This window comes from Protopterus annectens, chromosome 13.part0, assembly GCF_019279795.1.
Source record: "Protopterus annectens isolate FY-2018-M chromosome 13.part0, PAN1.0, whole genome shotgun sequence".
NCBI classification, from domain to species: Eukaryota; Metazoa; Chordata; order Ceratodontiformes; family Protopteridae; genus Protopterus; species Protopterus annectens.
The window spans coordinates 842322849-842340194 of record NC_056747.1 but is presented as its reverse complement, the minus strand read 5'-3'; the positions used below and the strand labels follow the sequence as shown (position 1 = coordinate 842340194).

Below are 17346 nucleotides of genomic sequence, written 5' to 3'. Positions count from 1 at the left end.
TAAACAAAAAATGCAGTCCCCAGTTCTTAAATAAGAAGTTTGTAGTCAGTAAACAATCAAAAGAAATGAATCAGGTCAAAACATTCAGTGCACTGATCCTGGGACTCCAGGGAGTCCTCAAGTAAAACTCTTCATCCAGACTGATAAAACTGCAACCAGTTTTCAAGATAAAGTTTCATGGCTGAAAAAAGTTAATAAAATGGGAGAAGTTGAAAATTTCCAGTACCCATTATAAACTTGAATAAACAGACCACACATGCCCAAATGTGTTATCATCTGTGTAAGGTGTTACCAACAAAAACAAAGAAGTCAAATGAAATTCCTGGAACACAAAAAAAGGAACAACAGCAATAAGGCACGCATTCTCCATTTTCCTTCTCTCTCTCTGTTCCTTCTATTCACTCCATTTCCTCCATTTGTTGTAGCCTGAAACATAGGATGAAACTGGAACCATTGAAATGATATTGTAGCAAACAGATATTTAAAGACTTGAAGTAGAGGACACTGGTTAAGCTCTTCAAAAAAGCTAGCAAAGCACAACTGATGGTGTTATTCATCATCATCATCCCCTTTTTTCCATTTACATGGGGTCGGGGTATCGTATTAACTGTCTCCAACTCTCTCGATTCAGTGCCACCTTCCTGCCTTCTTCAACACTCATGCCTGACTGTCGCAGATCTTCTTTCACAAAATCCATCCACCTCTTTGCTGGACGTCCTTGCTTCCTCTTACCTTCTTCCTGTCTGTCCCAAATCTCCCTCACCAGATTGTCTTCTGCTTTTCTACACATGTGCCCATACCATCGTAATCTGTTTATTTGATCTTTTCTGCAATTGGAGCTACTTTGGCTTCTGCTCTTATGTCCTCATTTCTTCGTCTGTCCTGCAGTGTGCATCCTACCACCTTTCTCAGGCACTTCATTTCCATCACCTCTAGTTTCTTCAACTGTTCTGCCTTTACTGCCCAGGTTTCTGTACCATACAGTAGTACTGGTCACACCACTGTCTTGTACACCTTACTTTTCAGCTGATCGTGTTATTCCTGTTCAGTAAAATGCAGACTATAGCGAAACAAAAATTAGACTTCCCCAATAATGTTACCAAATAATATCATTTGAAGAGTTACATACTAAGAATATGAAAGCATAAAAAATGTTGTAAAAAGAGGGTCGGATTCCTGAATGCCTACACTCACTAAGTATACACAATCTGTATTCAAGAACATCCCTACTACATTTTTTGTGCTGTCTATTCACTCAGAAAGATTACACTAAGTGTAGACATAGTCTACACATTGTGGTAACCTTTATGAATCCCCATCGGTATTTAAGGTTGTAAGAAAATCAGTAGGAAAACTAAAATGAGGAGGAAGAAGGTGTGAGTTATGCCTGTGTTCTTTATTCACACAGAATGATGTACACTTAGTGTGGATGTTAATGAATCCAGTCCAGAGACTTGACAGTCCCACAACATGCACTTACAAACAGTAAAACGTGATTACAAAAGTTTATGTGCACAAAACATTTCAATACTCAAATACAGATGCAAAAATAACAAGAAAATTTACCAAGAATTTGTCCTACATAGCTAACTGCCACCATCTTGGACCAATGGCAAATGCTTTAAAGTTTCTTGGGTAGACCTTAAAAAGGAGCCCTGTGCCACCCCCCCCCCCCACATACACACCTATACTGCTTCTCACACACCCTTCAATCACATGTTAAGTGTATTTATTTCACCTATTTATTTATTTATTTATTTATTTCAGTTTGATTACCGGGGAAGTCCACTGGGCCAAGAAGTACCCATTTTCAGTGGAGGCCCGGGGAGAAAAGCTCCAAAAACAGTACAATCAAGGTTACATACAGTAATGGATGATAATACAATGTCACAAACCGTTAGGAATATGTGAGATGCAGTAGTAGGCAATACAGTAAGGATTACATAAAATACAATCATAAAAGTACAATGTCCAAGATGTAGAGTCTGCAAAGAAAAAAGGTAAACATTTTTTTTTTTTTTTGCTACATATGAACAGTATTTACATACTTACAGTCAACTGAAAGTCAGCTATAACCATATAGGGGGAACATAGAATGAAATTAAGAGAGTATATAGTAGATTGGTGCTTGAGAATAGAGGTCAAGGTGGAGAAAGTTTCTAGAATTTATACTGGGTGAAAGCAAGGACATTTCCATTTGGGGGATAAGTGTAAGAAAAGATGGGTCTTGAAAGAGTCAGAGTTAGGGATGGTCCTAAGAGAATGTGGGAGGGAGTTCCATTTTCTACCAAGAGAGAAGGAGAGTAGGAGCTGGCCAGCGGGATGCTTAAGTTTGTGAATGGAGATTAGGTTTTGGTGTTCAGATCTCAGAGATCGGTTAGGGATGTAAGGGGGAAGGATGTTAGATAAGGCAGGGCATTTTTCTGGATAAAATATTAATTTGTGAGCAGTAGTTAGTTGGAGATAGTCAAGGTAGTTAGGGAGTTCTAACCAGTTTAGAGATTGTAGGGCATGGCAGTGGTGAGTACAGGTTTTGGATTTGGTGGCAAATTTAGAGATCTTATTATAGCAAGCTTCGAGTTTTGAGGTGTTGGAAGCAGAAAGATTAGTTAGAAGTGGGGCACCATAAAGGAGAGAAGGGAGGAGGTAGGTGATGGCTAAGGTATGCCTAGAGGAGTTAGAAAGAAATTGATTATTCCTGTAGAGCATACCTAATTTATGGTGGGTTTTCTTTATGTTTTGTTGAATGTGGAGATCAAATTTGAGCTGTTCATCAATGGTGATGCCAAGGAGTTTTGTGGAAGGGACCACTTCTATAGGAGTGTTGGTTAGGCTTTGGACATTGAACGAGTTTTTGTTAAAGGAAGATGCCTTGGTAGGAAGGAAAATTAGTATTTTAGATTTATTGGAGTTAAGGGAGAGATGGTTTTGGTGCAACCACTTTTCAGTAGTGGAGAAAGCTTTTTGAGTTTTGGACAGAAGTTCAGAAGGGTTGGAGGCAGAACAAACTAGGGTGGAGTCATCAGCGTATTGGATGACTGTAGTGTCAGGGAGGGCAGTGTGAAGGTTATTTATAAAGATGTTGAAAAGCAGGGAGCCAAGGATGGACCCCTGAGGAACGCCGGTGGGTGTGGGTAAGAAGGAAGAGGTGGAGGCTTTCCATCTGACAGCCTGAGATCTGTCTGAAAGGTAACTGGAGAACCAGGATAGAGTGTTGGGGGAGAGATTAAGGTTGGAGAGATGGAAGAGAAGATGTTTATGGGAGATGGTGTTGAAGGCTTTGGAAAGATCTAGCAGAATAGTTGATACAAGAAGTCTGGTATCTCGGGCTTGATTGATAGTTTCCAGGAAGGATAGTAGGGCAGTTATGGTGCTGTGGCCGGGACGGAAACCATGTTGGGTGGGTGTGAGTAGCTGATTCTGAGTTAAGTACGGTAAAAGTTGGTGGTGGATGCATTTTTCTAGGATTTTAGATAGTGGGGAGAGTAGGGCAATGGGGCTGAAGTTAGAAATGGAGGTGTTTTTGCCTCCTTTGTGAAGAGGAAGAATGTTGGCAGAACACCAAAGTTTGGGTACATAAGACTCTTTTAAGGATCGGTTGATCAGGATACTAATCGGGAGAGCAATACCTTCAGCAGCATATTTGAGGAAAGAGGGGGGAATGTTGTCGGGGGCATTAGAGCATGGCTTTAGTTTAGATAAGAGTTTTTTTATATACATTGTGGAAACTGGTTTGAGCTGGAACATGGAGGGATGGCTATTAGGGATGTTGGAGGTGGGGTTGAGGAAGTTGGGAGGATTTTTGTCTGGAAAAGTTTTGGTTAGCTTAGCTATAGAGTCTGTAAAGAAGGTATTAAAGTGAGTGCTCAGTTCCTTGTCAGTTAAATTTGGATCAGGGCAGGGGTTATTTCTTGACCCTGGATGGAGAAGAGAGTTAATAGATTTCCAGAATTGTTTTGGGTTTTTAGTATGGTTGGATTGAAGTTTATTGTAGTAGATTTTTTTGTCTGAGGTGATTAACTTTTTTACTTGGTTTTGGAGTTGAGTGTATTGGAGCCAGGCAGTAGGCAGTTTAGTTTTTTGATAAAGTTTCCAGGATTTGTCTCTGAGATGCACAGAATTTTTAGTCTCTTTGGTAAGCCAAGGAGCAGAATTGGTTTTGATTCACTTGTTTCTTAGGGGGGCTTGGGAGATGAGCGTGTTTAGGAAGATAGAGTTAAAGTGCTCAACAGCATTGTCAAGGGGGAGAGAGTTTAGGATTTGCCAGTTGATTTGCTTAAAAATGTTAGAGAAAGTTGTGGGGTCAAAGTTGCTAAGGTTATGGGTTTGAATGTAATGATGTTGGTATTGGGAGGAGTTATGGATGTATGCAGGGAGATGGTCGCTGAAGGTGTTAGGGGAAGTACCAGAGAGGGAGATTTTGTTTGGATGAGAGACTAAGATCCAATCTAAGATGGACCCTGGGGGGTGGATTTTGTTAGGATGGGTGGTAGAATGTATTACTTGGGTGAAGTTGTAGAGGTTAATAGCTAGGGAGGGGGTGGGTGTGTTGATTTTATTCCAGTCGATGTTAACATCGCCAAGAATGAAGGTTTCATACTTTATTTCAGATGAGGCCCAGTGAAGAATATTTTCTAGGGTTGAGATATTGTTGCCTGGAGGTATATATAAGGAAATAATGCAGATGTTTTTATGTTTATTAAGTCGAAGTAGTCCTGCTGTTATTTCAGTGTTTTTATAATGTGGGGTTGGGATTTTCAGGGGGATTAGGGATAGACAGTTAGAGTAGATAAGGGCAGAGCCTCCACCTTTTTTGTTTAAGCGGTCACTCCTGAGGATGTGGAAACCTGGAGGAAGGATTTCAGAATCAGAGATATGTGGTTTTAGCCACGTTTCAGAGATGGCTAAGATATCAGGTTGGCTGAGGTTGATCCAAGCATGAACATGGTGGATTTTGTTGTTGAGGCTCTGGGCATTGATAGTGAAGATTTTAAGGGTGTTATGAGAGAGAGATGAAGAAGAAGGAGAAGGGGGGAGAAGTTTGGTTAAAGTAGGGGATGAAGAGGAAAAAGAGATTGAGTTGCTAGGAGTGAGGCAAGGGCCAGGGTTAGGATGTATGTCTCCAGATAAGGCTAGGATATTACAAGAGATAAGTTTTAGCCTTTTGAGTTTGGATTGAAGGGAGATGTTTGGGGAGAGTGGAAGTGTAAGAGAGGATCTTTTAGAAGAGGTAGAGAATAGTTTGAGCTGGAAAAGGTATAGAAGGTTTAGAGGGGTAAGGGAGGGGAAAATGGAGTGAAAATGTGAGAGTAGAAGAGGTTGTGGATGAGTAAGTGGGGTAGTTTGAAAAGGCGGTATATAAGGGGGGCTTTAGAGGAGTATGAAGTAGCATGATAGATAGGAATTAGTAAAATAAGTAGAGAGCAAGGGAGTATGTAGGAAAAGAGGGTTGGGGAGGGCATATTTGGAATGAGTGAGAAGAAGGAAGTGAGAAAAATAGGAAATGAAGTTGCAAGCTTAGAGAAGGAGAGGAGAAAGTGAGTGGTAAGGGGGAGTAAAAAGTGGAATAGGAGAGGGGAAGATTAAGTGAGATGAGAAGGGGAGGAGTAAGAGAAAAGGGAGGAGTAGGAGGAGAAAATTATAGAGTGGTTGGGATTGGCTACCAGATGGAGGAAAAGAGGAGATAATAGAAGATTGTCCTTTGTGATTACCTTTTACTACTTCTGTGTCATTGGATTTTGATGCCATAGATATTCATTTGGCTTACTCTTTGAATTTGTTTTGAACACTTCCTTCATCAGCTCGATGAAGTATCTTGGATTTATCTGATGATCTTACTACTGTACACACTTCACCTTGACTCCTATAAATGGTAATGTAATAATAACGTAAAGCGCAATCTTTAAGTAATGCCTCATATCTTCTACTTTTTTGTGTAAATGTACTTTTTCTTTAACACGTTACACCTCCTGCCCAGAGGCTAAATATAGTAACTCTGAAGTGTTGAGCCTCTGGGTATGTTGAACGACCACATTACATTTTTCATCATATCTTGATCTGTTGTGCAATACTAATGATGATCCAGCATTATTCTGGGTAATTATTATTATTTCATAATTTGTTATACCACAAAAGTGGCTTGACGGAGGGAAGGGATGGGAACTGTCATGCCTTAGAGCTTTGTTTTGCAGTCAAGGTTTCCACCTTTTTTAATTTCTCCAAGAATTTTGGGTTTCTAATACCATGACAAGAATGGACTCCATCCCTAAGTCAAAGTATAATTAAAGTTCATGAAATTAGTGTTGTTTCAATCTTTGATGTTAGCCAGGAGTGCTCTTCCCAGCACCTGCAATGTGCCCAGTATAAACTTCTGCAATTCATATGGTGTTACATGTATCGGTAACATATGCAAGTACAACTGCAAATTATTTTTTGTAAGACCCGTTTCTCCTACTACTACTGGAACTGCCTGGGTATCCTTCTTCCACATTGCCCTTCTTTCTGCCTGCAAATCCTGGTATTTTATGACTTTGTGTCACTCTGTATATAGTCACAGGGTGTAGCAATTTCAATGATCGATGCTACTTTTGTCATTTTTTCTTGGACTACTATACCTGGTTTTATCGCATCTATATTTTGAACTGTTGCTAACCGCTGATCCCATGTGATATAAACTTCATTATTTTCTATAATACTTTGTGGCTCATGTTTACAATGCTTCTCCACTACTTCAATATTATGTTTGCACAGTCCCCAATGCAACAATCTTGCCACATTATTATGCCTTTCAGTATACAGTCCTTCTGTTATTAGTATATGACAACCAGCAACAAGATGTGCAACTGTTTCCAATTCTGTTTTACAAAACCTGCATTTGTCTGTTTCTCCCACATGTTCAGTGGACTTTGTAAACCAGTGTGTATGTAGTCCACTATCCTGAGTTGCCAAAATTAACTTTTCGTCTTTTGGTTTAAATTCACTTCTCCTTAAGCATTCTGGCATTCAGTCCTAATCAACATGAGGTTGTTCCAAGAGTTTTCTATGCTTGCAACTATATTTATGCATTTTCCACATTGCTTGCCTTCTCATGTGATCCTTCACCTTATACAGTTGCTGCCTGATTTTTATCTACTTCTGGTTTGATTTCCATTCCCGATATGCTTCTGCTAAACTAAGCAGGGAAGTCATCTTAGACTTATTCTCCTCATAGTTTAAAACTTTCACTACATTTGAGTCTTGTGAGGTCAGCAGATAAATATGCAGTTGTATAATTGCAGATCTATACATGTAATTAATTTTCAGGAGACCCATACCTCCTTCAGAATGGGGAATATATAGTCTTGGTATGCACTGATTTTTATAAATCATTTGATAAGTATGAAGCATCCTTCTTGTTTTCCTGTCCAGCTGATCCAACACCTTTTAGGGCCATTCAATAACTCCAAAATTATAAGCTTGGACAGGAAGAGCAACTTGGTTTATAGCTTGGACTTTGTCCTAGACATCAGCCCAGTTTCCAGTATTAATTTGAATCTTCTAACATAGTGCTTGCTAAGTTGTATTCAGATTTGTTCATGTTTTATTGTCGATCCTTCGTCAATTCCCAAATATTTATATACTCCCTCTGTCTCAAGTTCTTTTATATCAAATTCCTGTCCCAGGCTGTTTTCTTGGTGCTGCAGCTTTCCTGCTTTAAAGGTTGTTTTTGCACATTTATCAAGACCAAATTACATTCTTATATCATCTGAAAAGATTTGACCACTTGCAGTTGTGCTTTCACTTCCTCATTTGAGGGACTATACAGTATTAAATCTTCCACAAAAAGAAGATGAGAAGTCTGTACACTTTGTTTTCTGGGAGCCAAATTGTAGCAATAACCTAATCTGTTAAGTAGACAGCTTAATTGATTAAGACAAGACAAAAGAGCAGTGGTGATAAAGAGTCACCCTGGAATATCCTCCTTTGAATTTGTATCCCTAGAATAATAATTTGTCCTTTATCATGGCTTAACTACAAAATGGTTTGCCACTGTTTCATGGTCGCTGTAATGTAATCGATCAGTGTAGGGTGTATCTTATTCATTTTTAAGCACTCTTTTATACATGAATGTGAGATAGTGTCAAATGCTTTTTTGTATTCTATCCATGCCATACTTAAATTCTTCCCTTTACAGTTCTCCATTTTAACTTTACTTAACAACAAATTATCCTTTGTTCCATATGACTTTCTTTTGTTACCCTTTTTCTTCTATTAACAGCAAAAACACTGAGGTAAGGCTCCAGGCTTTAAAAATTTTATTGTTCATGAACACGGGACACAAGCGCTTTCACCTAGCAGGCTTCTTCAGGTGTAATAAATAAAGGTGCTAGCTACTCTATTTATACTGATTGACGCATAACGTCAAGCAGTTGCCATGGGGACTTTTTGCGCCAACAGCTATGCTAATGTTGCGATGCTATGTTGGGAGCAAGTCATCTTAGAAAATGTCATTTTTAAAAATAAGATCAGATTTTTTCGAAGGTTTGTGGATGACCTTTTTTTGATTTGGGATGGTACAGTTGCTGAATTTGATATTTTTGTTGAGTTTGTTAACACTACGACGAGTTTTTTAAGATTTACAGTGAATTATTCTTTTAGTGAGATTAATTTTTTGGATGTTACTGTACTACAGGATCTGAATGGTCAGTTTAATGTGAAGTTATATAGGAAAGAATGTCGTGTTAATAATCTACTTTACAGGGACAGCATGCACCCTGTCTTTATATTCAAGAATGTAACACAGAATCAATTTTTTAGAGCATCTAGATTGAATGCTAGTGCCACTGACTTTGATTTACAACTTATCAAAGTACAAGATGAATTGAAAGAAAGGGGTTATGAACCTAGCCTTATAGATCAAGGGTTACATAATGTTTTGAGATTGAGACAAAGTAAAGCCAAGCCTTATTTCTCTAAATGCAACGCCATCAATGAGAAGAATAGATGTGCATCAAATCCACAGCCTTTGAGGTTATGTTTCAGTTATGCTAGAGATATAAAATATTATACTGACATTATTAATAGAAATTGGAAAATTTTAACATCTGATGTACATATTACAAAATATATTGGAGTTAAACCACAGTTTACTTTTAAGAACCAGAAGTCCCTATGCAGACAATTGTGTTATTCTAAAGAAAATACTCTTTGAAGTGCAATTAGAGGCAGTAGATCATGTGGTAAATGTAACTTCTGTAGGTATATAGACACTAGTACATTTTTTCAACATCCAGATACGCAAGAGGTTTTTAATTTTAATATTAGTGCAAGATGTGATTCCCTACATATAGTGTATCTTGCTACATGTAATATCTGTAGCAAATTTTATGTAGGTAAAACAGATAGAACTTTTAAAGATAGAATCAAGGAACATGTGTATCATATAAGGAAAGGCAGCTTACACAATGCCCTAGCTAAACATATTAGTGATACTAACACTCAGCATGTATTTTCTTTTAGGGCTATAGGTAGAATTTTTTAAAGTATACGTGGAGGTGATGTTAAGATAAAAACTGAAAATTTAGAGGTCAGATGGATTATTAGACTTAGAGCAACTATAGGTCATGGCCTAAATGAAAACATCCCTCTGAAACCAGCTCTAAGGAATAAACCTTTGCGTAGATAAAATGTTATTAGTTTAAATATATATATGTATTAAACCTTTTTAACTTTGCTTATATTCATATTTATGTTTGTATTTATGTACTTTTGCACTTTTGCATTTTATTAGTATTGTTTTTTAAACACAGAGTTTGCACTTTGAATACACCTTTAAGAATGTTCTAAGTTTTATGTGTCAATCAGTATAAATAGAGTAGCTAGCACCTTAATTTATTACACCTGAAGAAGCCTGCTAGGTGAAAGCGCTTGTGTCCTGTGTTCATGAACAATACAATTTTTAAAGCCTGGAGCCTTACCTCAGTGTTTTTGCTGTTTTTACGGATTTTATTTGTTTTCTGAGGTATCTGGTCGAAGTTGGAACTTTTCTACTGCTTTTTCTTCTATTGCCATGATTGAGTTTTCTTCTAAATGACTATAAATTCTGTTGGCATCAATTCCTGCATATAGTTTATATGTCATTGGAAGGCAAGCTATTGGTCTATAGTTTTTAGGATAGCTTGCAGATTTGCTCTTAAGTTAGAGTATTGTTTTTCCTGTTGTTGACCGGGTTGGTGTCTGTATGGGGTGTGCATATAAATGGTTCTTACTCATGGCTAAACCTTCATTTAAAGATGTTAATACTTTTAGCCAGAAGTTAGGTACTGTATCTGGGTCTCGGGCTTTGCAATTAGGAGCTTTTCTTACTTTGTTTCCATTTCTCTAGCCATTATTTCATCCTATTTCATATCCTGTACATTTGAACATTTTATTTTTTCTTTTACTTCTTCTGTCCATTCAGCATCTTTGTTATATTCCACAGGATCTTCATAGATATTTCTCCAAAATGTATCTGTTTCTTCTTTTTTTTTTTGTTGGTGCTTCAATTCCTTTTGCCTTGTTTCCCAATTCTCTAAAAAACATTTTTGGGTCATCAATATACTTATTTTGTACTTTTCCTTTATACTTACCTGCGTGTCTTCTAAGTTTTTTGCCTGTGCTGATATTTTTAGTTTATTATTTGCAATAGTACATGATAGATCCTGATCTGTTCAGATACTGCAAATTGCTTTTATCACATCTATTTTTCCCAATGTTTTTGTTGATCTGTTCCCTCTTCTATACTCTTCTAACAGTGACACTTCTTGCCTTAATTGCTTTATACTTTTATCTATTTGATCCTTCCATGATGACATTTGATTTTTTCCCCTTCCTTTCCTTTACTGCCCTGTATTTTTTTGGTCAGACTGTATCTGTTATTAATTTAGTTGTGCAGTAATATATCCTAATTATTTCTGTTATATCACATGAACTTCTATGAACAATCTTAATTACTGTGTTCATTTGTTTTATCAAGCTTCTAACTTTTTGGGTTTTATTGACTTTCTGTAGTCTATTTCTTTCATTGATCCTAGTGTGTCTGTTCATCTCTATTAAATCAAGCAACTCTTCTCTTAGATCATTTTCTTCTAAACCGAGGGCACATTCTTTGTTCTCCATTTCCTGCTGGCATTCTACATAAAGTTCCAGAGCATCTTCCTGTGCCACATTTTCTTCAGTTTCATCCTGTGTCATCTGTTGCTCTTTCATATGGGAACTCATTGGCCTATCACTCCACAACATTGACTGTGTCAGAATTGTCACATTTTCCTGTTCCTTTCCTTGCCTATCTGATGTATTTTATGGAGACATAAAGTTGACTGTGGTGAGGTAAACATTTATTGAGATTATATCTCTAGCACCCTTTAATGAATGCACTTTGACTTCCAGCATTTTTATTATCTCTGGCAAAAGCATCAGTTTATCTTTTGAAATGGCATTCTTTGAATTTTATTAGTGTCTGTCTCATACATGACATTTTAATATGCGTTTGAATGTTAGTCTTAAAAGACTGACTTCTTAATGCTTTGTTCAGATTCAGAAAGTAGTTCCAAGATAACATTTTTCAGTCAGTTTAGGTGTAACGTTTAATCATCTGACTAATAACACACACACACACACACACACACACACACACACACACACACACACACACACACACACACACACACACACACACACACACACACACACACACACACACACACACACACACACACACACACACACACACACACACACACACACGCACGCACATACATAGAAACACTGACTACAGTCAATACCTAGGTTTAAATGTTTTTATTAACCCTTATCTAGAGTCAATAACCTATCTAAACACTTTGTTTTCTCAAGGGTGTAAAAATCTGAAATCTGACATGGAATTACCATTCTTTGACCACAGATTGTCACAGATAAAAACTTTGAGTTCACAAAAGTCAAACTGGTACATAGAGAAAGAGCTTTAGGCAGATTTAGAGAAAGTACTGCTTAAATAATATTTTCTTTGTTAGTGACACTGTTTGTGAATAGAAAAAATGACCTTTGGGTGAGGTTGGGCTGAGTTTTATTTGAAAGAAGAGACATTTGTGTTTTCTACACAAGCCTGAATGCTTCTCCCACTGTGACTTTCATAGTAATATAATACAATAAACTGCTACTCAGACAAATGATCTCAAATTGTGTTCTATTGCCATCATAAAATACATTATTACCTCTAGCAGCAGATAAAAGAATCATCTGTCTAAGCTTTTTACCTTTAGAGAGTGGCTTTCTATCCTTAAAATTCTGCATTTTCAAAGGAAATCACTTGCTGACTTCAGTAGCTTAACTTAGCAACTGGCATCTCCTATGCCATTTCACAGATCTATGTTTGATATATATACAATTATAAATTAATGTTGATAAGAAAAGTATTTAATCCCAACATTAGTACACCCTACCATGATGTCCCCATCCATTCTGTCACCTGTAATTGTCTATGCCACTGTGCTATAGTAATAACACAACTTCAAACTTCCACCATAGATGGATGTTGTCATTTGGGAAATCTGTGCCTTTAGCTCCTGGAGGCCTGCCCAGGATAAGGCTTTATTTTTGAACTTGCTTCACTGTCATTGTGACTGATAGTTATATCCACACCAGATAGGAAACCAGAATATATTAATATTTGTTCAGTGCCCTTATCAACTATTTCAAAATAACAACCACACAAGAATAAATAATATGTTAAATAATACGTATTATATTATCATCATCTATTGATTAAGATGAAACTTGAAATGTACCACTGTATTGTCATGTTTTATATAAATCAAACATATTTCTTGTTTTTTTCAGGGCTTTATTTACTGGAGCTTGGAGAAATGCAAAAAAAAAGGTATACGACATTCCTGGGGTTTCTCCTGACATAATGGAGTTGATCATAGTGTATGCTTATACTGGAACAGTATCAATTACTGTCGACAATGTGGAACAACTTCTGATTGCAGCAGATCAGTTCCACGTGTCAAACATAGTGAAGGCTTGCTGTACGTTTCTTGAGTCTCATCTCGCTTCAGAAAACTGCATTGGAATTTGGAAATTTGCAGACTACTACTGTTTCAATGAGTTGAAACACAAGGCCAGGACCTTCATTCTTCACAACTTTGAAGAGATGGTGAAAGTATCTGATGAGTTTCTGCAGCTCTTGGCTTTTGAATTTAGTGAGATAATCGAGAAAGATGAGTTAAATGCAAAACAGGAGGATGTGGTATTTGAAGCAATCTTGAAATGGATTTCCTATGATCCAGAAGACAGAAAGAATTTTCTTCCATTTTTGCTTCCCAAGGTATACCTTATAAATGTATATACTTCAATGATTGAATTCAAGTTATTTGAGTTTGTTTCACTTTGAGTTATAATACTAGGCATTATGTATTGAATCTTTGTCTTCACTGAAAATTTTTTATTCGTACAAACTAAAATGTAACAGTCTATAAAAGTGTTTAATCTTGTATTTTAGACTATGGAGTAGAAAAAATGTATCTGTAACCATATTAACAATACACTGATAAATATATATATATATATATATATATATATATATATATATATGTATATATATATATTTACAATTAGTTTATTGAATAGTTCAGTGACTGTGTACAAGACGAAATTGTTAAAATTTGTCCAAAAAATTTTACCAAAACTTCTTCAGCTTCATACAGCTAGTAAGTTTTTATGGGGATGTAAGAGATATGGTTCTTTTAAAGCATGTACATATAATTTGAAGTTTGAGTAAAAAGATTGGATAAAAATGAAAGCAAAATGCTCCATGAAGGGCCAAAGAAAATATGTGTTTTCCATTGCTGTGGCAACTGGTCCTAACCTTTTTTTTTCCTTTTCTTTTTTTTTTTTTTGCAAGGTGTGTCTTCCTGGCTCACCATGAGTTCACTTCCAGGTCTACTCCTCACTCACCAGATCTACTGAAGCCACCTTAGCCTTCTCCCTGGTTTACTCCTGACCCACATCTGAGAATGGTTAGCTTCACACTGCCACTGGGAAGTGTTTTTCGTTATGCCCTACATTCCCCACTCCTTGAGGTGGATGTGTAATGAGGCTTGCCTGCATATCACTCCTACCTCCATATCCTCTCAGATACTGGCCCCCCATGTGTCTCCATCCTACAATGGTTATCTACTGTGAGGAGTACCTGAATGGACATCCATACATCCATGCCAGTGCCTAGACCACCTGAGCTGTTGAATGAACACAGGTCATCTCGGCCATAGTCAGGGTTTTACCCTCTATGCCACAGTGCTGGCTGATAACATAACCAGTGCAAATCTTGTTGCTGAAGTGTGGGGAAAGAAGTGCAACATAATTATAGTATTTGAGCTTAACCACCAGTCCCTTTCCAACTGATATAAAAGGACGCAGAGCACAGCAGATAAAATTGATCAGTTTAATGTATTAACATAAACCACATGAAATGACAATAAAAATGGGCAAGAGCTTTCACTCCACTTTTGGTGCTTCCTTAGATTCTTAATAAAAATCCTACAATTCCAGTTCCTTTTATAAACCTATTGAATAGTTTGCATATAATCACATGTTCCACAACTACCTATAAAAGGAAAATGCAAATCAAAATGAACCAGTCAAATCATTGATTTGGTGTTGACTAAAATACTCAGTACCATTGTAGCTGCATTTGAAGTCACACCCCTTATTTAGGTGGATTGCTTTATACATAACAATGTTAGTTTTATGCAGTTTTCAAACACTCACTCATCCCCTGGTTCTATCATTATATACCGTGATTTATTTTAGCCTTTTTAATGAGATTAGTGAGCACTGCTGTTTTGAGTATATCTTGAGATGGTTCAATTGATGCTATTTTTACGTGATCTTATGAGATACTTTTTAATATAATGAGAGGCTTTGTATCTTGTGCCTGTTGATAGTAGCTGAACATGTGATTTGGTGTTGACAATTTGATTGGTACATTTTGATTTGCATTTTCCTATTTTAGGTAGTCATTGAAAATGTGATTATATGTGAACTATTTGATAGGTTTCTAAAAGGAACTGGAATTGTAGGAGTTTTATTAAGGATCTGAGGAAGTGCCAAAAGTGGTGTGAAAGATCTTGGCCGTTTTTATTGTCATTTCTTATGGTTTATGTTAATACATTAATTTTTTTTATTTTTATCAGCCATGCTCTGTGTCCTTTTATATCATTGGTTGGAAATCGACTTATTGTAACTAGGACTTGAGGACACTTCCTCCACTGATGGTTACTTTTCTTCTTAACCACCAGTACTGTTGGACAGGAATGAAAATTAAAACAATGGACAATGCAAATGTCTAATCGTTTAGTGCTTTGTCTTAATCAAAAATGCTCTCAAGGTTATTGCTTTCATTGAATCATAGCAGATAACTGCCATTTGATTTGAGTTGCAAAATCACCTCTTGTTTTTCTAAAGGAGTGGATATGGAGAATAGTTTATTAAAACAGGAGCCAAGGGATTAAGAAAACCTTACCATGAGTGGGAAGCCTTATCATGGCCATTTTCCCACTAGTGGTAAGCCTTTGTGATTCTTAGATCATCCTACTGATGAGGTTTCTTGGTAATGGAGGCCACTGGCTGATCTGAATTCTGATGTAGCAGTCCAGGGGAGTGGCTAATTCGGATTAGCTATGTGCACTCCCCCAGAAATGTACTGAATTATTTCATTTATGCATAGGGGAGAGTTGCTATAATGGTTAAGGTGTTTACCTCACAAACACGTTACAAAGTTTGATTCTCACATTTGAGGGAGGTTGGCTAGGCTTAAAATGGCCCTCAAAGGAAACTAGCCTATGAAACTCTGAAATTATAATGGCTACACACCTGAATGAATAGAAACAAAATAAGTACTGTTTTGCAATTACCCACATACCGAGAAATTATACTACAAAAGATGGTGGTCACCCATTCACCCCTATGAAAGCAATAGCTGTTATCATGTGAGGTTAATGTGAGTTACTTTGTGTGTATGTGTGGATGCATGTGTACATATGTTTAGATGCATGAATGAGGAGAGATGAATGTGTGTGCATGTGTCTATTTGTCGGTATGTCTGGGCAGTCACACTGGAGGGATTAAGTATGGAATTGTGGGCATACCTCTCAACCTCTTAGAGGAAGAAATCAGGACAATGTCTGATAAAATGGGGGGACAAAGGCCCACAAATAGGGACAGATTTAAAATGCAGCTCTTATAAACTTAGAAAGTTGCTAGAGTAACAGGGTTTGTTTTAACATACATTTTCTAAAGGATTTGAAGTCTGAAACTTAAATGTACAGTGGATATAAAAAGTGTACACATCCCTGTTAAAATGCCAGGTTTTGTGAATGAGACCACAATAAATCATTTCAAGACTTTTCCCACCTTTACTGTGACCTATAACCTGTACAATTCAATTAAAAAAACAAACAAATCTGTTAGGGGAAAAATATAAAAAACAAAAAACGTACAATAAGCTGGTTGCATAAGTGTGCACACCCTTAAAGTAATACTTTGTTGAAGCACCTTTAGATTTAATCACAGCATTCAGTCTTCTTGGGTAGGAGTCTATCAACATGGCACATCTTGACTTGACAATATTTGCCCACTCTTCCTTGCAAAAGTGCTCCAAATCTGTCAGATTGCAACGGCATTTCTTGTGCACAGCTCTCTTCAGGTCACCTCACAGATTTTCTATTGGATTAAGGTCTGGGCTCTTGCTGGGCCATTCCAAAACTTTAATTTTCTTCTGTTGAAGTCTTTCTTTTGTTGATTTGGATGTATGCTTGGGGTCATTGTCGTGTTGAAAGGTGAAATTCCTCTTCATCTTCAGCTTTCTAGCAGATGCCTGAAGGTTTTGGGCCAAAAGTGACTTGTATTTGGAGCTGTTCATAATTCTCTCCACCTTCACTAAAGCTCCAGCTCCAGATGAAGAAAAGCAACCCCACCGCATGATACTGCCACCACCATGCTTCACCGTGGGGATGGTGTTCTTTTGGTGATGCAGTGTTGTTTTTGTGCCAAACGTACCTTTTGGAATTGTGGCCAAAAGGTTCAACCTTGGTCTCATCAGACCATAACGCATTTTCCCACATGCTTTTGGAAGACTTGATGTACTGTTTTGCAAATTTTAGCCAGGCTTGGATGTTTTTCTCTGTAAGAAAAAGCTTCCATCTTGCAACCCTACCCCATAGCCCAGAAATATGGAGAATACGGGAGATTGTTGTCACATGTAGTACATAACAAGTACTTGATAGAAATTCCTGCAGCTCCTTCAGTGTTGCTGTAGGTCTCTTGGCA

The 17346-nt window shown here is 37.2% G+C and overlaps 1 pseudogene; it reads left to right on the top strand.

Moving 5' to 3' along the window:
• LOC122787971 overlaps positions 1–17346 on the top strand; it is a 109822-nt pseudogene that overhangs the window by 16687 nt on the left and 75789 nt on the right.